This window comes from Nelumbo lutea, chromosome 2 (assembly GCF_056320005.1).
Source record: "Nelumbo lutea isolate HS-2025 chromosome 2, American lotus-T2T, whole genome shotgun sequence".
Taxonomy (NCBI): Eukaryota; Viridiplantae; Streptophyta; class Magnoliopsida; order Proteales; family Nelumbonaceae; genus Nelumbo; species Nelumbo lutea.
The window spans coordinates 24,454,717-24,477,842 of record NC_142685.1 but is presented as its reverse complement, the minus strand read 5'-3'; the positions used below and the strand labels follow the sequence as shown (position 1 = coordinate 24,477,842).

The 23,126-nt window shown below is 35.9% G+C and overlaps 1 long non-coding RNA gene and 1 pseudogene across 1 annotated transcript; one reads left to right on the top strand and one right to left on the bottom strand.

The window, feature by feature from the left end:
• Window positions 1-148: 148 nt before the first annotated feature.
• LOC148869258 (protein PGR-like) lies at window positions 149-8,600 on the top strand (annotated as a pseudogene).
• A 557-nt stretch (window positions 8,601-9,157) lies between these two features.
• Window positions 9,158-10,184, bottom strand: LOC148869257 (uncharacterized). The gene is made up of 2 exons (XR_016106875.1): window positions 9,930-10,184; window positions 9,158-9,516 (listed from the first exon to the last, which is right to left on the bottom strand). It is a non-coding gene; the product is annotated as an uncharacterized LOC148869257 (long non-coding RNA).
• Window positions 10,185-23,126: the final 12,942 nt, after the last annotated feature.

Genomic DNA, 23,126 nt, shown 5'->3' with positions numbered 1-23,126 from the left:
GAAAATAAAATTGGAAAAGTTGTTAATGCAGCACGAGCACGGTCCACGGAATTGTGTGAGAGAGAAAGAGAGAGCTCATTGGCAACTCATGTAGTGACTCGACTCGCTTGTCACATGGGAGAGTTCTCATCTGAGCAGCTCTAAGGACATGTATCAGCGGATTAAAGTGAATAATCTACTGAAGACATCGACCAGCGGAGTAAAAGCTAGAATGGGTTTCCGCCTCCGGAGGGGGGAAAAACAATAGAGACATCTGTCATTCAACCATTGATTACTCCGTTGGTCTCATTTGTAGTCGCCGGGAGAGCTTTCAAGCGGAAATCTCTCGGTCGATGGGGGTTTTAGTGGGAATGAGGTGGGTTTTCTTACATTCTCTTTTCTTCTCCTTTTTTGCATATTTGGTGGTCCAAGTTGCCATACGCTTACATGCTTGTTGGTTTGATAATGTGTATCTGCAACTTCTATTTATAATTGGATTTGTTGAAGATTCGGTGCTCTACTGCTAGTTTTCTTTTTCATTTCGTCCGGAGAGGAGAAGAAACGAAGCAGTGACGCTGATTTCAATGAGGGTGGACAACGGAATTTTTTACGGTTTGTTTTCTTTATTATTATTGGTCAACTTTTGAAGTTTCATTGCCGAAGATGACTTTAATATTGTTGCAGTCTGAAAACTACGCAACAGATAAAAGAGGAGGAAAGGGGTGAATCGACGTGAGCTTTGAAGGCCTATGAGAAAAGCAGGGAGTTCTGATTTCTGAGGCATCCTGGGGTGAGCTTTCCGATGTTTAAATCAGTAGTTAGGCAATGGACTGTCAAATCGAGCAGATGAGCTGATCGGCGAGGAAGGCAAAATGGCAGAATGGGCAAGAGAGGACCGTATTGCGCGTACCTCAGCTATCGGACCTGAGGTTCTCGATGGCTTATCCTTATTTGGGCATGCCCTGTGAGATCGAGTGAGACTGATTGATTGGCCCAGTGCCTGAGCGGTTGGGCCGGTTTGGGTCATCGATAAGTTTTCCGGTCCGACTTGGGACATATGGCGGCTTGAAGTTGGACCGCACATATGGGCCCAATGTTTTTGAACCGCTGCTGACCTGGATGGTCAAACAGTTCAGACCGAAAACCATTCAAGCAACCGGTTCCGTTTTACCCCAAATCCGGTCCCTAGCCAAAAGCCATTGAATTGGTTAACAACCTATTGACCCATTCAATGGTTTTTGACTGTTTATTTTATATATTTTTTTTGTCAAAATGGGTCATCCGTTCAAACCGTTGACTTAGAAACTGGTGGACAGAACGGTTCCGGTTCTGAATCAGTTTTTAAAACATTGTATGAGCCCCATCAAATACTAATTTTAACAAGTATTATTTTATCTAGAAAACTAACTAATGGTTGTGGAACGGGGAAAGGATAACAAGATGGATATTGAACGCTTACTTGGTTCAACTAGTAAAAGTCTACGCGTATTGCACGTGGCAATATCAAATGATGATGATGATGATAATAGTTAGCAAACAAATGACCCTACTAGTTGAACCATTAACCTATTTAACTAGGAAAATGGATTATGATTAAAACATTAATTCATTTTTTCTTTGTATTTTAGATATTTCTATCTTTATTAACAATAATTCTTATTTTTCAAATATATATATTTTTTAATGTGAAGAATATATAGTATTAACGCATGCTCAAAATTTTCTATAAAATTTATAAAAAGTTCTATGTTTTAATATTTTAATTTTTATTTATGAGATAATACAAATTACGTATTTACCAAGAGGAAATGCAATTCCAATACATTGTTTATTGTGGTCAAATCAATTATTTATATATTTATATATCATTTATATATAATACATATGTTATTTATTATTTACATTGTTTTTTTGTAAACTTCTTATATGATGAAAAGAGTTGAAGAAATACTTATTGATGATGGGTGATTTGGCCTGACCTAGTAAACTACACACATGTGGACACAGTCTAGTGACCAGACACATGATTCAGCATCTTTGGCCATCTTGGCATGACGGGTCACCTTGGGTATCTCGATCACCTTGAATAGCACCGAAACCCAGGTATCTCGGGACAGCCAGCTTACCGAAGTGACACGTAGCAGATTCTAGAAGCTTGCCAGCTATCTCCGAGCCTTTTGGGATCACACCGCACAACTGTGGGCCTCATCCTCATCTCGCTCGAATCGAATGGACATGATAAGCCTTATCAACTAGCACGTTATCCACCTTCCAAAGTGGAATGGACTCCTACAGCTCAGGTCGAAGATCTCGGGAATGTTTCATGAGACCCACGACAACCCAACTATATAAGGGCATCAGTCCCAGAGACTTAGGTATGCGCGCTATGATGCATTCTAGCTCTCAAGTTATTTACTTTCAACTCGCTACTCATATCTGGTACTAACTTAAGCATCGGAGTGACCTCACCGGGTTAGCCACCCCTGGTTCTCTGATCCATCTGTCTTGAAGTTCGACTTGTCTACTTCATAACCAACGCCCAAGCTGCCTTCCAGTTAGGAGCATCCAAATCGCTCACTATCACTTATATTTTTGTTTTTCTTGATTTCAACTATTATATTTTCTTATCCTTTTAATAATTTATTATTATTTTTTATAATTAAATCGAGTCGTATCAGATTCAGATATCCAACATATTGATTGGATTTAGATTTGAATCAATATTTATGAGATCCAATTAGATCTTCGGATCGAATCAAATTCAAATATACCATGATTCAAATCCGATACGATCTATTTGCATACCTACCAAACCACTTGCCTTCAATGACCTAGCTAATTAAACGATTGAACCATTTGACATGGTTAGTGGGTTCATGTGTTAGACATTAATTCTCTTTAATTTTTATCCTAATTTTTATCTCATTTCTATCATCAATGAAAATAATTCTCATTAATCACACTTTTTTATATGATGAATATATAATATTATAGAATGTACCAAAAATTATTTACCAATTTTTACACTTTCTAGAATTTTATGTATTTTATTATTTAATAATAACATCATGTGTTGATCCATTTGACATGGATAGTTGAACCACTAACACACCACTTGGATGGAAAAACCATTTTTTCTTGTTTTGGTTGATTTTAAATCATGTTTTACATTTTCATCATCAATAAAAGTAATTCTTATTTCCACATTTATTTTTGTGCATTGTAGTGCCAAATGATGATGATGATAATAATCAGTAACTAAATGACCTTACTGAGTGGACCATTAACCTATTTAACCAGGAAAATGGACTATGATTAAGACATTAATTCATTTTTTCTTTGTATTTCAGCCATTTCTATCTTCACTAACAATAATTCTCATTTTTTCAAACATATTTTTGTTTAATATGAAGAATATATAATATTGTATGTTCAATTTTTTTTATAAAATTTATAATTTTTTTATTATTTAATTTATGAGATATTAAAAATTACTGATTTACCAAGAGGAAATGCAATTCCAATATATTGTTTGAACATTAGTTTTTAATATTGTGATCAAATCAATTATTTATATTATAGTATATATATTATTTATATATAATATATATGTTATTTATTATTTATTTATAAATATATTATTTATATTGCATTTTTGTAAAATTTTTATATAATGGAAATCATTGAAAAAATAATTATATATATATATATATTTTAATTGTTATATTTTTCTTTTTCTTTTAATAATTTATTACTTTTTAAAAATTAAATAGTATCATATCATATTCGAATATCTGACATCTTGATCAGATTTAGATTCGAATCAATATTTATGATATCTGGTCGAATCTTTGGATTAGATCAGATTTGAATAATTCAGATCTAATATGATCTAGTCTGTTTTCATCCCTACCAAACCACTTGCCTACGATGAACTAACTAATTAAATTAATGCTCTTTATTTTTTATCCTAATTTTTATCCCATTTCTATCATTAATGAAAATAATTCTCATTAATCACACGTTTTTATATGATGAATATATAATATTATAAAAATTACCCAAAATTATCAACGAATTTCTACATTTTTTATAATTTTATGTATTTTATTATTTAATAATACCATCCATTTGACATTGATAGTTTAACAACTAACCCATCACTTGGATGGAAAAAAACCATTTTGTTTTTTTAGTTGATTTTAAATCATGTTTTACATTTTCATCATCAATAAAAGTAATTCTTATTTTCACATTTATTTTTGTTTAATATGGTGTATGTATGTATGTTAGACCTGTTCATGGGTTGGGTTAGGCCGGGCTTTGCCTTTACATTAATAGAAAATGTTCAGGCTCGAGCCTGAGCCCGACTCGACTATAAAGCCCGAAGTCCGGACTCGAGCCCGAGGCCGACTATAAATTTGGAAAAAAAAATATTTTTCCTTTTTTAATTCAATTAAAAGTTATTTTATTTATACTAAGAACCTCAAAACTAATTAGAAGTCTCATTATTACTTGAAAAAAGAGAAGAAAAATGTATTATATATATACTTTTTTATTATACAAAATATATTTTTATTAATACAATACATTATCAAGTTGGGCTCTGGCTTGGGCTCGGGCTCGGGCTGGGATTTTTTGGGAAAGCCCGAGCCCGACCCAGAAAAAGCTAGGCTCGATATTTTAGGCCTGAGCCCGAGCCCGCGGGCTTGAAATCTTGTTCAAGCCCGACTTAGATCGGGCCAGGTCGGGCTGGCTCGACCCATGAACTGGTCTAATTTATGTATGTACCAACCCGACCCATGAACAAGTCTAATTTATGTATGTATTTTACTTAGTTATGACATCGTAGATTGACCCATTTGACCCGGAATGTTAGATCATTGACCTACCTACCATATAGAATGGTTTCATTTTCAAACTGGTTTTAAATTTTGTATTTCATTCATATCATTGATAAAATAATTATTATTTATCATACTCATTTTTGTTTATACTATTAGTATATAATATTATAAATGCGCCCAAAATTGTTTCATATTTTTTATACTATTTTATTTTAAAAAATTTATTTTTATTTATACATCATGGGTTAACATATTTGACCTGAAAGGTTGAACCACTCCCACCCCCTAAATAGGAAGATGATTTAATTTCTTTTTTTTTTCTATAGTTTTGTATTTCTTATATTTCTAAATTTGTATTATTGATTTATGACATCATGAAATTATCCATTTGACCCAAATGGTTGAAGTACTTACCCACCAACTAGATGGAAAATATGATGTCATTTCTTGGTTTATTTTAAAATATAAAATTTTATTCTACTAATAATTATTGTATATGAATTAATTAGTGGAATTTAATGATGATAAACAAAAGTATAAATGTTGGATTCAATGGGAGAGAATGTGATTTATTTAATGACTTAAATGTGAGACTTAATGATAGGAAATTGAATGTACTTAATAGTATTTTTTTTTAATTACATTTTCTACCCTTTCAATGGAGATGAACTAGATTCAAGAGGTGGGGTATTTCAGTAAAGAAAAATTCTAAAAGACAGTACCTCATCATTCACACTTTTATGAGTAGTATAGATAGATTTGAGTTATTTTGAATAGTGAACCAACTTTTAAAATTCAAAATTAGAATGGGTTAAAAAAGATAATAAAAACAGTCAATCTCAAGGTTTCACTCTTTTGTTGATTCATTTCGTTTGCTAACTCAATTTTGGACTGGTTGAATTTCTATTATAGAAAACTAAGATCCTCTTATTGGTTTTGTTCATAATAATTCATAAATACTCCACGGTTGGTTGATATTTAACCATTGATCTGGTTTGAGCTTCTCAGCAAATTAAGGAGAAATTCAAATTGTGTAATTGTGCTCAGGGTTCAGCTTTCTTTTTTATACATTGCTAATAACCTCATTCTTCTAAAAGTAGGGAAAGAAAGACATTATATTGAAAGAGTTTTGACCCCTTCAAATCACTGCAGCATATTATCTGTTTTTCGTTCTTTAGCAATGCTAAGGCTGATTAGAATCTTTTATGCTCTATTTTGAAGGAATCAATCTATTTTCCTCTACAGGATGCAGGTGCTGGCAAATAGTGGCATATTCTTGGTTATCATTATTGGGAAATTGATCGGCTGGCAAGATAAGTGCTTAGAGTCGAAACTCGAAAGAGTCAGCAATAACAACATGCCTTATTTGTAGTATTATTGGACACTATGCCTGCTGCAATGGAGACACTTGATCATCAGAGATTGGACTACTTAGTAGTGAACAGCTATGACTAGTTTCAACCTTTAGATAGGGGTGTCAATGGTATTCGAAAATTCTATTTCAAATTGGAGATTTCATATAACTGAATTGGATTCAGATAATTTAAGTGTCTAATTGATTGAATTCTAATATTCTATTCATACTGAATGGTTAATTAAATCCTAATTTGGATATGACCTGATTCGATTCGATAAATATCTGAATTCGACCAATTATTTAATTATTATATATAATATATAAAATATTTAAATGTTTTATATAATATATATATAATAATTAAATTACATAAATAATTTATATACTTTATATAAATAAAATATATATTATTTACCTAAAATAATTAATTGCTCGAATTTGAATCAAATCAAATATTCAAACATTTAATTGAAATCGAGTTTGATTATTAATTCTCAATATCCATTGGACATTGAATCAAATTTTCTAATCGAATTTGATTTACACCCCTACCTTTAAGTAGAGTTGGGCTATCAATGGATTGGCTTTGGGTGTGGAACCGACCAGACAAGAAATACTAAGGGCCCGAAACTAAACCAGACCCATTAGGGTCTGTACTTTTAGACTCAGAATCCAATCAATCAGTTTCCGAGATAATCGGGTTTGATCCAATGCACCCGATTATAAAAAACTTACTATATATGGGTTGGGTCTGAATTAGTTTAGGAATAGGTGGAACCGGTTTTAAATCGACAAAAATCAAGACAATATATCAAAGACCAAAACCAACCCCTAAAACCAGACCGACTCAATCGGTTCGGGTCCAACTCTACCCATTGACAGGCCTAAGATATCATTTTTTTTAATTTATTTAGGATTTGGAAAAGGAAGGTCTACATATAGTTGAGATAAGCTTCATTTATTGATTAATACTGTTCCTTTGCCCACTTACCTCCCCATCTATGTTCTTAGGACCCGGGGGGGAGGGGTAGCCACTTAATATGACGAACTGATGCTACAGCCTGAGAGCTGTATCAGATTCTGCCATTCTGGTCATCCTCCCTATATAGTTTCTTTTCTCTTTGTTACTGCTATCAATACTTACTGTAGTTTCTTACATATATCAATGGATGTATTATTTGGATTACATTGAATTTGTTCACTACTTGCAGAACTTGTTCTCCAATATATTCCTACCTGTGAGCAAAATGCAATTTAACCTCAGCCATTATAAGCAGGCTTTCAATTGTTTAGTCTCTGCCACTAAATTGATGCTTGAAAATAATGGAAGCTGATATTTTGTTCTAAATTATGTTTATCAGCCAGTACTGAGGGGCACAAATGGCGCTGTGACGTCAACAGGACTTTTACCAACTGCAGCAGCAGGCGGTGTCATTGGATTGACTCATTGACATTGACATCTGCTTTTATTCGTTAGACTATTTTCAACAAAATGTGCTTCCGGTTTAGCTCCGGAGCTGCTAGTAGTGATACCTATTGCTGCAGTTGCTGGACTTCTTGGAAGCATGATAGATTCTTTGTTGGGGGCAACAGTGCAGTTCAGTGGATTTTGCACCATAAGGTCAGAATGGTTAAAATACTCCACATTAACTATTAATCTGTGCGACGTTGTGGGTGCTGATTTGAACTCTAATCTACGGTTCTCCCATGCTTCCAAGTTCCAACCAATTAGCAGCCCCTTTGACAGTCAAACCATGAAAGCTCTTAACATTTATCAAAACTCAAAGTTTTCACAAGCTCTAGGTTTTCCAAGGAACAAAGGAAACAAATATTCAAGCTTCTGGGGGAACTGAGAAGTTAGATATCATGGGAGAAAATGCTCTGTCATGTAATTAGTTCTATATTTTTATGTAAAAGACCACCTTAATGAAAGACTTTTGCTCAGAAAAATACAACATATCAACCATAAGGCCATGTTTGGTTTGAAGGAAAAGGTAGGGAAAGGAAAGGAGAGGTAAGGAAATCTATACAAGGTTTGTAAATGTTTCCCTCCCTTTCCTTTCTTTTCCCTACTTTTTCCTTCAAACCAAACATAGCATAAGAGGCTCTGTGAAGACAATGCCACACAAAAATAATTTTTCAATGAAAACCATCTGAATCTGCAAAGGCATATGCCAGTGAAATTCCCTTGGACATGCTTGGGTGCCTTAACAACTTCCCTGGAACTTGGGGTAGCATGTTTTGTTTTCTCTTGCTTAAAATACAATTCTCCATTGTCTTTGAAGGTGGTTGAAAAGCCTGGGTCAACCGTGAAGAAGATCTCAGGTCTGAACATCCTTGACAACAATGTAGTAAACTTTGTATCAGTGCTGCTAAACACGCTATTAACAGCCATTGCCTGCTTGTACATTTTCTGATAAAACAATTTGCTTATCCTACGATCATATCAAATAAAAGCTCGAAAAAGTGTTGATGCTACAATTGATAAGGTATGTATTTCCACCAGAATCTTGATCATCATCATCTAAGCCTTGTGCTACATGACTTTTGTTTCGCCATATCCATTCATTAAATAATTTCCACCCAAGTTCTTTTCGGCCTGCCTTAGTTATTGTAGCCCTTTCAACTTGTAACTGGCCATTTCTTCTAACAAGCCCAGTGGATGGTCTTTTTATGCATCTGATCAAACCATTTCAGTCTACTTTCATTTTATCAATCTATTCTAACTACTCCTAAGTTCATTCCATCCAGATTAGTCCAGAATCTAGACAAGCCAATCAGTTGGGGGGTGGTCATGGCTAACTACTGACAAATTTTTTACTGGTTCAGAAATAGATTGATAGACAGATATATATCTATATCTATATATATATATATATATATATATATATATGTATATATATATATATATAGAGAGAGAGAGAGAGAGAGAGAGAGGCATCCATCGGTAATTGGCAAATTTATAGTTCTGATGTTGATGATAAGGAATCCGCAATTTTATTTGTGAGATAGGTTTTTTAGGTGGATCAGTACACAAAAGGGTTCCTGCAACACGACTCACACCATATCTCAAATTTCTTTTCCTCTTCTGATTGATTTTTACAGTCTTAATACCCCTAAAGAATAAAACACGAAAAGAATAAAAAAAGAGGTGTAAAAAAGGAAAATGTTAGGATGCTGCAGGGATGAGGATGGAGGTATGAACCCCCATTTCAAACTAATGTTCCAGGAGGTTGGAAGGGGCTTAAGCCCTAAGGACAGCAGCAACAGAGAATGTCCAAGCAGCACTCGCAAGTCTCAAAGCAGCAGAAGCAGCAACACAGTGCGAACAAACTGCAACAAAAAACACCAAAATCCATCACAAGAAAGCCTTTTTTGTTTCTTTCATTCTTGTTAGTGGGGGATCTGATCTCCCATCCCAATTACGGGGTGGTGGCTTGATCTCCAGGCATTCCATTAGAAGAGCAGAACATGTTTCAGATTTTTGGTTTGACTTGAGCATGGCGATGCATCTGTATGACATGGTTATCATTATCATACCATATTCGTATATAATTTCTCAATGTTGTAATAGAACAAATGAGAAGGAATCGAGATAACATGACAAACAAAGACGAAAAATCAATTCATGAAGGAAACAAGAATATAAAACTACAATCAGATATATATATATATATATATATATAGAGAGAGAGAGAGAGAGAGAGAGAGAGAGAGAGAGAGAGATGGCGAAGAACATAAGAAACCTAGCGTAGAGACAGCCCTTCTCCTCATGGCGTCTTTGGACGTGGTCGAAATATGACATCTCTTGATACCCAATTGGTGCATACATTCTGCCTCTCTCTTTCTCTCCTCTCTCTCGTTGCAGTCTTGCAGAGCGGATGGATAAGCGTCACAGATCGATCGATTAAGCCGAAATTGGGACCTGAGTGGTGATTTTATAGCTGAGATGAATGGGGATTGCTAGAGTTTGCTAGAGTTCAGAGTACTGCATTTTCCTTGGACACTTGTCGGTTACTCTGACTAATATATTCCTTTTTATTCTCATTTATTTGCAATTTATTAAATTTTTTAAGATTAAAAATTTATTAAAAATAAATAAATAAATAAAGATGAGACGGAAAACCGGAAACAGCTACTGCCTACCGGGGGTTGAAGATGTTGAAGGCTTAATTGGGGGTTAGTGAGGAAGTGATGCACGCAAGGGCAAGGCGCCAGGGCCCACTCCATTGGATTTGGAGTGGTTTCCCTTCTTTCTATTGTATTGACTTCGTCGGATTCTCTTGCGCATGGAATGCGCCACGAAATTTACCCCGATCAAGGAAACAAGCGTGGAGTTAGCAATCCCGTTGCGAGGTAGGTCTTAGCCTCGTAGGTCCCATGGTACAGCTAGACCGGATCTGCTGTGCATAACGGACTGGATTGGCCCGACACCAGTATGGGTCGGGTAGCCTAACGGGCCAAGCTGATTAGATTTATTCATGGGCCGGGTAGTTCAACAGGCTGGCTCAGTCGTTATTTTTTGGGTTTGGACAAAATTTTAGACCTGTGGGTTAGGACTGACTTTAAATACCAGGCCCAATCATTTTTTGGGCTGAGTCAAGCTTTTTTAAATAAGCCTAACCCGGTACTATTATATATAATAAAAAAAATACTTATGTTATATATAATAAATATATATGATATATTAAATTATTATTAAAGTTTGACCCAAACCAGGCCCAGCCCATGAATTGATTTACTGGAGACAAAATTATACACACCGGGTTGGGCAATTATCATGAAGTGAACATGTTGGTATTCTGTATGCTTATGGTGTGGGTCTCATGTGTATTGATGTATTCACTCTTGTTTAGCTTGCCCAGCCTGCCATACATGATTTTGTCACCAGCCCTCCTAGTTACCATAACCAATTATGAGTGAACACTCCACTGTTCCATACACATCGGTTCAGGGAGATGTTGAGTACCTAAAGTCTGGATCTGCTGCTTGCCACGTTGTGTATAATAGGAATGCCACTTTGGACTGGATTTGGTTCAATCTGATCTGGTCCAATATGAGTCCATTATACTACAGATCATTTTGGACCTGTCCAATTTAATGTATGGACCGCTCAATCTGTTCAAATTAGTTTTAATGTAGATTTGTTCCAATCCAAACTTGATCCATTAAAACTTGTAATCTGATCTTCTAACCCAATCTAATATAAATCCATTATATATGGACCAGGTCCAATCCAATCTAATAAAATACTTTGGACCAATAAGTATGGACTGGTCCAATTCTATGTCTTATTGACACTCCTGATATATAACCAATTACTAGAGCTGTACATGTTCATTCGTGTTTGATTATACATATTATAAATTCATTTGTTAATGACTATTGTATACATTTGGATTTCATACTCACGGAACCATCTCACAGTCCCTTGCAGTCATGCACTGAAAATATCTTAACATTTATATATTTTATTAATGAAGAGATGTATCTGAATTCATATTATATACCTTAGGAGTGGAGTCCTTTAAAACATCTTTGTATTTATATGTTTTTATTTATGGAGAGATGTATCGGAATTCATATTATTTACTTTAGGCTCAATTTGGAAAGAATATAAATACAAATATATACAACATAAATACATATAAAATAATATAAAATATAAGGTCTTGCATTCTATTTGCATTTATACGCCTTCGGAATGAAGTCCTTCCATCTTTTGTTTTTTCTTGGCTAAGTTTCTTCTCTCTTTTTCTTTCAGAGTTCGAGACTTCTCAAATGGGCCCAGCGAAACAACCCATAGTTGTCTTGAAGCAGTTTGATCATGTTCATGGCGTTCACAAGCTATTGCTACTTGCCAACTGAATACGCGTCTGCTCCATCTACAACGCAAACTCCATTTTCTATCGTGCAAAGCAATATCGGTTGATTGGATATCTACAACGGTTCCGTTTCGTACCTATCATTCCCTTTCATTATCGATCTATGATACCGGAAAAACAATCAAACCGGTATCGGGTATCATAAAAGAGGTAATCAATCACTGAATTCAGATTACCTGTCAATAAAAACACGTTCCAACATAAATCTCACTATAAATTTGGGGCCATCATAAAAGTTGGATCCATCATATATGAGATGCATAATGTCTGATGATGTTAATTGGGTGTTAGAACATGTTTTGTTGACAGGTGACAGTACTTCAAATCACGTGGTATCTGACAAAATTTACGGGATGTTTGATTTAAGGTTTTTAGCCATTAATAGCAACTTTTTGCCTTTAATATAAAAAATAATAATATATATCTTTTTCTAAAAAATATCAAATAAAGGCATTTGTCTTCGTCGTCTGTATTTGGCCGGCGTATACCCTCCGGTTAAGCCCAATCATTCGTCTTCCTCCTCTGTATTTGGTCGGCGAATACCCTCCGGTTAAGCCCAATATTGCATTATTTTTGAGAAGTGAGCAAGTGAATTTTGTTCATATGGATTTGAAGTCGAAGAAGCGGAGCTGATCGAGGTGAGCAAGTGAATCTTGACGTTGGTGCAACGGACGTCAAGCCATGAGGTAGAGCAGGCGTCGCTAGTGGTTGCTGTGCGCGTCATTTTAGGAGCGGAACTCTCACGTAAATTGATGCACCATCTCTCTTCGCTCAGGTCTCCAAAAGGTAGATGTCGCACCGAAGCTTTGCGACAAGTTCACTGGAATCAATCCCCTGCATCGTCGAAAGCTCCGCCTCGTGGTCGAGCTGTACGCGAAGCCGCGGATCAATTCCTGGCTGTCACGGCCAAAGGGCGAACTCGATGGAGCAGGACTGATGAATCAATTTTTTCGTGAATTATCAATTTTTTGTGCTAAGTACCTCATTATTTGGTCTGCTTTCAAGTGGCCAATGACTCAGAGGCCAAAGTTAACTTCTACTGGATGAGGACCTGGATGTTGAACTGACCAGGCCGAGCTGGGGGCAAATTAGGTGCCAACCTAACTGGGCCGAGTTGGGCAAGTTAGGTGCCGAATTGATTGGGCCGAGCTAGGCAGGTTAGGTGACGAGCTGACCAGAGGGCTGAGCTGCCTAGTGGCGAGCTGGATTGATTGTTGAGCTTCGTAGTTTTTTAGAGACTTGCAAGGAATCAATGTTAGAGGACCCGGGGTGGCTAACCCGGCGAGGTCGCTTCGATGCATAAGTTAGTACTCTCATAGTAGACAGCGAGCTAAAAATCACAAAGTATGAGAGCTAGAATATGCTTACTTGCCCCCCTGCGTCATTGGGGTTGGTGCCTTTATATAGGCCTTGTTTGATGTGGGTCTCACGTACCGCCTCCGAGATTTCCTGGAGTTCATGCCTAACTGGTTCGAGATCCTCGGAGGTAACCGCCATGCACGTTGACCATCCTCTGAAATGTTCAGTACGTGGGCCAACTTCCAAGGATCGTGGGAGTGTTGGGATATGCATGCCGAATTTGTCGGCAAGCACGCCTCGCAGGTCGCCAGGTCGGACACCATCATCTTGGCCGAGGCAAGTTGTTGCCTAAGTGGTTCCGGGTGTCACCTATTTGTTCCGAGGTGCCATGTGTCACAATATCATTGGAGGGCCAAATCCACCCTCATCATTTGCCCCCCACTCCCAAGCTGAAAGTAACTCGGCAAATGGAGTAGATTGCTCCTTTTGGCCTGAAATGACTAATTCAATGAGCTTGTAAGCATTGATTCAATTCTTTAGGCTCTGGGAGCAACTCACAGTCCACTCTCCTTACCCTTGATTTTGCCCATGTTGAAGAGGTGATTGGGTCTTATGTGGTGCCGAAGTCTTTGCCGGCTCGGCACTTTAGCCCTTTGGCTCTAGGATCGACTCATAGTCCACTCTCTTTAATCTTTGATTTTGCCCATGTCGAAGAGGTGACTGGGTCTTATGTGGTGTCGAGGTCTTTTATCAGCTTGACACCTTAGATCTACGACTGCGCTGCATCAGCCTCGTTAGTGACATCGGTTACCCTACACGAGGCTACTAGGAGATCGACCTACGGGGGCAGCACTATTGACTTTAGGTCACCAGCCTGCATGGGAGCCTTGGAAGGTTCGACCGGCAGGGGCGTCCTGCGGAAGATACGAAGAGCTCATCTTTGTAGAGGGTACCTCACGAAGAGAACTGATGAGACTTTACCCGAGTTGAAATAAAGTTGGTAGAGTTGCTTAGTCTGTAGGCCATCAACTTCTTGTATAGTCTTTGAGTTCATAAAAAAATGGAAACTAGAAGGTGAGAACTTAGCTTTCTGGAAGAAGAGGACTTAGCCTTTCGGAGGATGAAAACTTAGCTTTTTGTAGCGTTTCCCACAGACGACGCTAATTGGTGGATCATGTTTTGGTGAAGTATCAATTTTTTGTGTTAAGTACCTCGTCATTTGGTTTGCTTCTAAGTGGCCGATGACTCGAAGGCTAAAGTTAACTTCTGCTAGATGAGGATCTGGATGCTGAGCTGACCAGGCCGAGTTGGGGGTAGATTAGGGGCAGAGCTAACTGGGCCGAGCTAGGCAGGTTAGGTGTAGAACTGACTGGGCCTAGCTAGACAGGTTAGGTGATGAGCTGATTGGGTCAAGCAGGCAGGTTAGGTGCTGTGCTGACCAGAGGGCCGAGTTGCCTGGTAGCGAGTTGGATTGATTGTTGGGCTTCGTAGTTCTTTAGAGACCTACAAAGAATCAATGTTAGAGGACCCGGGGTGGCTAACCCGGTGAGGTCGCTCCGATGCTTAGGTCAGTACTCTCATAGTAGATTATGAGCTAAAAGTCACAAAGTATGAGAGCTAGAATATGCTTACTTGTCCCCTTGCGTCATTAGGGTTGGTGCCTTTATATAAGCATTGTTTGATGTGGGCCTCACGTACCGCCTCCGAGATTTCCTGGAGGTCATGCCTAACTGGTTCGAAATCCTTGGAGGTAACCGCCATGCACGTTGACCATCTTTCGGAATGTTCGGTATGTGGGCCAACTTCCAAGGATCGTGGGAGTGTTGGGATATGCATGCCGAATTTGTTGGCAAGCACGCCTCGTAGGTCGCCAGGTTGCTAGGTTGGACACATCATCTTGGCTAAGGCAAATTGTTGCCTAAGTGGTTTAGGGTGTTACCCAGTTGTTCTGAGGTGCCATGTGTCACAATATCATTGGAGGGCCAAATCCACTCTCATCAAGGGCCATTATTACCGGCCAACTGAATTTAAAATTCAAGAAGAAACCAAGGTGATAGTCACAGAAACTGTTGGTCGAAGAAGCTAGAGCAAGCATCCTCCGCTTGAAAGAGAAGCTGTTATCGACGTTAAGCTACCGAAGAATGCTGTTAAGATGATTGGACTTAACCGGGTATCTCATTTCCGTTAAAAATAAGGGCATTCGTCGGCCAAATACAGAGGAGGAAGACGAATGCCCTTATTTGATAATATATATATATATATATATATATATATATATATATATATATATATTTCTGTTATTATATAAAATATATTATTTTTATTGATATTTAAGACAAAAAGTTACTCTTAAGAAACTTTTTGATTTATCAAAATTTTTTCCATACCATTTCTTTTAGATATCATAAATTTCATTTCAGTCTCAGAGTTCGCATTTTCTGTCCCAAACCAATAGCAATCATCCACATCATATAAAAATTTAATTTTAAAATAAGAAAAAAGGCTGATGTGGTAAATTGCTATTGGTTTGGGACAGAAATTTCCGTACAGGGGACAGATCATGTGAATTCTCAGTGTCATATAACTTATGTTTTACTGACTCTCTTGTCAGTTCTGTGGTGTTATTGAGGAGTCAGGATCTGCTTTTCATAGAGCGCGCCTCACCCTGACCTCATGGTCTGTTTAAGTTATACATCCCCTACATCTCCCGTATTTATATTTATTATTATTCATCAGGAACAAATGAATGGTATGAAATGCGCTGTATGGGGAGCAAATCCTAATTCGTTATTGAGATGGCATGTCACAAACTCACAATGCGATGGGATGGAGTATTGTTGAGTATTGTTTGGGTAGAGACTGATTTCCCTCCGCATCGCCCTTTTATTCTAACACCTGTGTAACTGTTATTCATTCATCCTCCACGTGTTAACTGTCATCCATTCATTTGTGCTGGTGTAACTGTCCCATTGTATCCAAATCAACATAGAAGTGGGGGGTGGGGGTTAGGATAGAAATCAGATTTGCTTCTCGCATAGGGTGCTTCACATCAATCTCACAGCACATCACAGTCATACATTGAGAACATCTTCTCATAAATGACTAATATGGGAAATGTTGTCAATGCATGGCCTAAAATACTGTAAAGTTGGTCTGAAGGCGTGTTTTGTGAGGAGCAAATCCAAATTCCTTGCGATATAGCCACATGATTGTCTTGTTCCTCCATTACCTTCTTTCCTTTGATGTTTCATGTAGAAACAGCTATACGAAACAATCAATTTAAAATGTTTCAGGTAGAAAAAAATGTCTCTTACGCATTTATATTGGTCAGTTTATAACATTTCAGTAAAAACAACAATGATATCAAATACAACCATAATCTGCATCTGTTTTATATTGGGGTCACTCGGAATTGCTACAGATTGTGGTAGCAGTAGAGATCATATCTACTGTGATTTTTTTTTTTTTTTGTGATTCCCAGCAAAATAAGGACACGCCATCAATCAATCGACGAACCATCCATGTGTTATTGGGAGTAGCAAGACAGAGGTGCCAACTGGCTAATTGATAAGGTCTCTAACTTATTGTACTGATTTCTTGGGATTGAATCCTGTCTGCGCAAGGTTAGGAGAGTTATGAGTTTGGGGGATGGGTTATCCCCAGTGTATGACCCCATGGAAATAAATAAATAAATAAATTCAGATGATCCCAACAGATGTGAACTTAGGCTGAATTTGGTTTGAAGGAACTAATAGGGAAGGGAAAGGAAGCAACCAGGTTAGAGCCTGAGAAGGAAGCAATTGGCGGAAGAATGTATGTCTGCAAGTACAATACTTTTAAAGTATCACCCACGCAATTGATCATGGGCTGGGTTTAATGTTAGCACAATGGACTAAATTGCCAGTCCTGGTGTGGGACAGGTTGAGGTATAGGCCCAGTTTTAAGCTTTTGGATGTGCAAGTATATAGGAGCCAAATCCAGCCCAAGATTTCCAGGCTTTAGATAGGGGTTAGATCCGGTTCTAACCTTGGCATAGGCCCTAAGCCCAGGCTTAGGAAATTGATAGAAGACTCGGACTACAAATAATCACCACAATACAACATCTATATTGGGAATATCTCTCGTATATGTATCTTAAATGGAGATTGTCCCTATATGGTTACATGCCCACATAAGAGCTTTACATCAGACCATCTATTATATGCATGACTGATCTAAAAATATATTCTACAAAAATCTAACGATATGTATGATTAATGAAAATGTACAGGACCCATAAATCAAAGAGGCCAAGGCACAAATCAAAAGGCAGGGAAATTGTCAAAAATTCACTATGAAGCATTTCTCTTAAACTCACCATATCACTAATTTGACGTTAAAGAGATTAATGGCTGTTAATATATTACCATTTTAACCTTCATAAAAAAATATAAAATATATACATATATTTTAATATTTAGACATGAAAAATGAAAAAAAAAAGTTTAAAAAATATTTTCAAATATAAAATAAATAAAAATACAGAAATTAAAAATGTAAAAAATTATAGAAAATGCATACAAAATAAAAAAAAATGTTTTTAAATTATAGAAACTATAGAAATTGAAAAAAAAAATTCAGAAAAAAAATCTTAGAAAAAACATCAAAACTTATAGAAAAAACACAAAAATTGCAAATAAATGACAAAATATACAGGAAATTTTATAGATGGTAGAAAATAGAAAAATTAAAAAAAAAACAGAAATTATAAAAAAATATTAGAAATTATAAAAAAACACTAAAAATGTAAAAAAATGAAAATTGAAAAATGAAAAAGACCCTTTTCCTCTAACTCGCCATTCAAGGGTGATTTGGTCATAAAATTTGTTATTTTATGCTGACGTGGATACCTCTGTTAAGAAACATTAACGGTGCACTAACAGAAGGTGAGTTTTGGAAAATAAAAACTTACTAACATGGTGAGTTTTAGACGTTTTGAAAAGTTGTGATGAGTTTAAGAGAAATGCAGAAAACTCATGGTGAATTTTAGACAATTTCCCTATTTTAATCGCTTCATCACTTCTCTATTTTTTTTTATCTTTTTTTTTATTTTATAAACTAGAAAAAAAAGTCAATGGGTTTAACTTCCTAAAAATTACTTTGTATATCAAATTACTGAATTCAAGTAAATCTTATCTGTATAGATTACATGAATCATGAACCTCCAGCCTCTATGGAGATCACATCATTAATAAGGAACTTAAAAAATAAAAGAGAAAGGAGAAAAAATGATGCTGATGTGTCGCTAAGAAGAGGGTCTGAAAGGAAAAAAAGAGGAAAGTGAAAAAATTAAGAAGAATACATGAAAGGGGCAAGGAAGTAAGGAGAGGTGGGTGATATTAGGGGTGAGCAAAAAAAAAAAATGAAAAAATTGATCAAAACCGAACCAAAAAATCAGTTAATCGAATCAGTCGGTTCGGTGTTTTAAAAAATCGAAAGTATTGGTTTGGTTTTAGTTAATCAATTTAAAAAATTGACGGTTGACCGAATCGATCGGTATACATATTTTTCTATATATTTTCTATATATTTATATATATATATTATATATATATTAAAAATTAATAAATACACATTACATATATAAATAATATTATTTAAAATATAATATTTTATATATATTTATAATTTTTATATATTTTTAATAAGTATTATAAAATTATAAAAACCGAAAAACCAACAATCCGAACCATCAGTTAACTGAACCGGTCAATCGGTTAACTGACTGATTTTGGTTTGGTTCCGATTACCGGTTTTTTAAAAACCGGCACTACCGGTTCTGTTCACAAAAAAGGCCAGCACCCGAAAAGAAGGTGCCAGATTCCATTTTTTCTCAATGCGGGGATTTGTCCATACACCATTTTTAAGTATATATATGGTTGCCAGTTCAGCCAAGAGATCGGCTTTAGTGCCAAGCTATTGCTAGTTCAGCCAAGAAATTGAGACTTTGCTCCCTAAAGTAGTAAAGGTGAACTTGACATTTCTTCAAAAAATCCTCCCAGGATTTTCATGGTGTATACTGTCTTACTAATGTTTACTCAAAGTGGATCATCATGGTTTTTGAACCGTCATTGATCCGGACAGTTGTACTGTTTGGCTAGGGAATTGTTTAGGCAACCGGTTCTATTTTTCTCTAAAACGAATTTCTGGCCAAAAATCATTAAAAAAGTCAATAATTCGTTGGTTCAGGTAGTCAAACCGTTGTGGCCCGTCGACTCATTCAACGGTTTTTGGCCATTTTTTATTTTTAACTATTTTTGTTAGAACATGCCATCCATTCAAACTAGACGATCGAACAGTCAACCTAAAAACTAGTGGTCAGAACAATTCCATTTCTAAGTCATTTTTTAAAACCATAAAGTGGACTACTGCAAGTCAGAGTATACGACATCTGGCTTACATGTGCGAGATTATTAAATGGCCATTTTGTCTAGTTAATTTCTCACATTTTACTTTTTAAATTAAAAAAAAAAGCGAAAAAAGAAACTTTCACCACCCAATTCAAAAGATAGGATAGGACAAACAAAACAGTTGCAAACCAAACCCTAACATGTGGCGGATGCCATTAACAAGCAGAGGCAATTTGATTCTAGTTTTTACCACCAATGGAATTGTTGTTACAATAATAATCGTGGGAAGAGGAGATGATAGAGCCTTTTGATTACTATCTTCCCCCTCTTTCTTAGGGGTGCACGTCCGGAGGGTTGGGCTGGGTTTATGGTCAACCCAGGCAAAATATCTACAAAAGTTATATATACAAATATGTATGTATATATATGTAAATATATATATATATATATATATATATATAACATTTATATATATACACGTATATGTACAAATGTATATAATTGGGACAGGTTTGAACTGCTTAAGGGCTAGGCCCGAGCTCAACCCAAAAAATAAAAAACCCGACTTCTTAGGCCCGAACCCAACCCGAAGACCGAAAATCCAAACCCAGCCTGTATAAAATTGTAGGTTGGGCCAGTTCGGGCTCAGGCCGAGCCTGCCCAAGTTACATTCCCACTCTTTGTTCCTCTAACACCACACAATTTTCTTCCTTTCAATTGGGATTGGATTGAGATAAGCAAAGCAAAGCTTTATTTTCATTCCAGGCTCACCACGTCCACTAGTTCTTCCTGTTGCACTCTCTTCAGATCCTCTGTACTTTTCATCATCTCCGCCATAGCCCACCACCAAAGATTTAGTCCCTGAACTGCAAGCCTAGCTCTCCGATCAAGATTCCGTCCTCCAAGACAAAATGCAATAAGGCGCTACAAGTCATTGAAGCAGCTCTAATATCGATGGGATGTCCATATCCTCTCCAAGCTAACCAAATTAATTCGATCGAGACCTTGACTTAACTACGGAGGGATTTATCCTGTGCATTGTGAGTCGTGTCATACCAATGCAAACTAAGATTAGGTGCGAGGAGCAACCCACCATTCAGTTACTTTAGAAGGAATTGTGTCTTGCAGAAAATTCAATTAAAATGTTGCATGCCAATTTGAAGGAACAGATCTATGAAGAAGGATAAATCTTCTGAATGCAATGCAGCATTGACATTGAGAGAATTCAGAATTGATAAAGAAGGTGGTGTAAGTATGGTGCAGATCGAAAATGATTTCACAGTTGAAGACATCGAAGGATTTGGAAAAGGCAAGCGTACGTCGGATTTCCCTTCCTGTTGCGAGCAGAAACATTCTGATTTGCAAGTTGAGGTTACTGATGAAGTAGAGACAAAGTTTTTTTTTTTTTTTTTGTGACAAAAGCAATGACGACCTCCTTGGTGCCATTGATCACTTTATGTAACTCATTCGAAAAAACTGAATTTAGCAAATATTGAACTTGCAACCAGCAAACTGAGGACAACTTTAGTGCTAAAGAGGCAGCTGCTTGATGATGGGCCATCTCAAACAAAACTAATCCGGTATGAGCGCCGGTTCTCAGAATTATATGTTCAGATCCAAGAAAAATTTCATCAAACTCGTAAATACTATGCTACCTGATGTAGGCGTAAATGGCAGGCCTAAGATGGCACCACGTGGCAGGGTCAGGAAGTAATCTTGACCGTCGGCTGTTAACAACCTCCAGGCAAGCTCAAGTATTAAATAAGATGCATCACTTATTATGTAAGTTGACAGTCTGACCTCTTTATTACGCACTTAGTAAGTTAATCGTCAGAGTTTCCGCCCTTGCGAAAACACCCAAGGCCTCTGACGTACTTCCTCCTTCACAGGTTGGACATTGAAACCCTCGGAGTCGATTAACCCCCTCGTCTATGAAAGCATAATTACATTATTGCCAGTGGCCCATCTTTAATAGCATCTCTACCTATAATGCTCTCTGGGAGAAAAAATGAATTAATGCTAAAGAAAACATCTTAATTTATTGAATTCAATAAGTTCACAGTTTCAAGATGCCATTAATATAGCACAGTTGGTATCGCAGAGCAAAGGAGTTGTTACAACCGAAATTCAAAATTCAAAAAAAAAAGGAGGAAGATAACATTAGAGTTCTAATCCATTTAATCGAATGGGATGTTACCAGATCGGTTGCATGCAAGTTGTGCATTTATCCATTGTGATACGTGGCTGATCTTCAATAGATTCTCAATGATTTTCGGAATTGCTGTTTTGGTCACCGGGTTTGTGTCGAGAAGACAGGAGACGAACTCCGGGGTGAACCAACAAAGACGTCGGAACTCGCTCTTATAAATCTTACTTGTATATGGACATCATGTTTTGATTATGGAAGTGAAAATAACAAGCCATCAAAACAAACGAAATCACTTCCTAACACCAAATATGTAATCATAGAGGTATTTTTGGTTAAATAGGTTTTAAGAGAAAAAGGGCAAGAAAAAGAAAATAAAAAATGTTTAATTAGGTATTTTGATATTTCCTTCATCTGACTTAACGGCTAAAGTTCAAGAGGGTCTTAGTAGTAAAAAATGTACAAGGGGACTTTGTAATTTACCCTAATTTTTATTAACTTTTGTGTTTACGTGCAATTAAAATGTGTTTATAATCAACAAATACAATTAAAAATAAAAAAATAAAATTCAAAATTGGTATTTTATAAATTAATGGAATAAATAATCTATCAAATCCATATTTATATTAAAAATGTTTTTTGTTCTCAAGAAATTTATACAAAAAATATTAATAATAGAATAATTATTTTAGTACTTAAAGTTTACAAATTTGCACATAATAATTATCTTAAAATTTTTATATAATAATAAATTGTTATTTTAATTTAAATTAAATAACATATTTATTATTTATGAAAATAAAAATATTGTTTACAAAATATTTAAGAATACAATATTAACTTAAATCTATCAAATCCATTAACCTACATTTATATCAGAAAATGAGTTTTATTTCAGAAAAATGTAGAAATAAAATATTCATAATGGGATTTTTATTTTAGTAATTGAAAATTACGAATTTACTTATGATATGTATCTTAGAAATTTTAATAGATTTTATAACATATTTATTGTTTATAAAAATAAAAAATATTATTTATCAAACATTTGAGAATATAATATTTTGTTGAATTTTTGTTAATGTTAAAAAGTAAAAATAGTAAAATAAAAATAATTGATATAGTAATTAAAATATAATGGTTTCATATGTTTTGTGATTCCAACTTAAAGAGAAGATAACAAAATATGTGTCTTAGATTCTTTATTGATATATACATCCCGCAA